Raw genomic sequence first — 1137 nt, 5'->3', positions numbered from 1 at the left:
GTTGTTGGTGCATATATTTGAATGATAGTGGTATTCACTGGACTTCCTTGTATGCGTATAGATATTATCCTGTCACTGACAATATTTTACTTCAAGATAGATCTAGCTGTAGGAATATTAGATATTGTTAAGGAAGAAATGGAACGCACGTTGACCAGAATTAATAGTTGAGTCAATTCTTCAGGTAAAAATATTTAGGTAAAAATAGGTATGAGAAATGTGAAGTTCAGAATAAATACTTTGGCACCTCAAAAAAATAACTCACAAATTATTTCTTTAAGAACTTATCAGAATGAATTAACCTAATACTCTTATTCTATGAAATATATTTCTTTTTCTTTTCTCATCAAAAGATGTTGGTTTCTTTCTCAATAATATCATTGTGGCTATAGAGAAAATGATTAATGCAATGATTATACTATTAAATACAAAGAATTATTTCTTTGAAGAATAAATTAATATTTATTGAATTTATTTGAAAATTCATTTATTTGTTTGAAATTCACATTTTCACTGATATAAAATACTAAAACACTGATCGATTTGTTTGATAAAGCACAAATACCTAACACATAGTTATTAGTTGTTCTTTATAATGGAAATACTGGCAACTACTCTAAGGAGATAATCTAGATAGATAATATTCTTGATATCCATTTCCTAGAACATCTGGTTGTCCTCATGTGAAACGTATGCTTAGACCAGGAGACAGTTTTCAGAGTAGCAAGAACACACTGCATGTTCAAAATCAGAAAAGGAGTGTGTCAGGGATGTGTCCTGTCTCTTCACCTTTTTATCTCTATGCAGAACAAATCATTCAACAGGCTGGACTTTATGAGGAAGAATGTGGCATCAGGATTGGAGGATCAACAACCTGCATTATTCAGATGATACAGCCTATCTCCATACCTTTTCAATCTGTATGCAGAGCAGATTATCTGGGAGGCTGGGCTCTATGAGGAGAAGTGTGGTGTCAGGATTGGTGGAAGATCTATTAACAATTTGCGTTATGCAGACGACACAACCCTGCTTGCTGAAACTGAAGAGGACCTCATGCACTTGCTGCAGAGGGTCAAGGACTGCAGCCTCCAATATGGATTGAGGCTCAATGTCAAGAAGACAAAGATTCTCACCACT

Source organism: Elephantulus edwardii, unplaced genomic scaffold (assembly GCF_000299155.1).
Source record: "Elephantulus edwardii isolate Elephantulus edwardi_28Jun2011 unplaced genomic scaffold, EleEdw1.0 scaffold00054, whole genome shotgun sequence".
NCBI lineage: Eukaryota > Metazoa > Chordata > Mammalia > Macroscelidea > Macroscelididae > Elephantulus > Elephantulus edwardii.
This window is presented reverse-complemented; position numbering follows the sequence as displayed.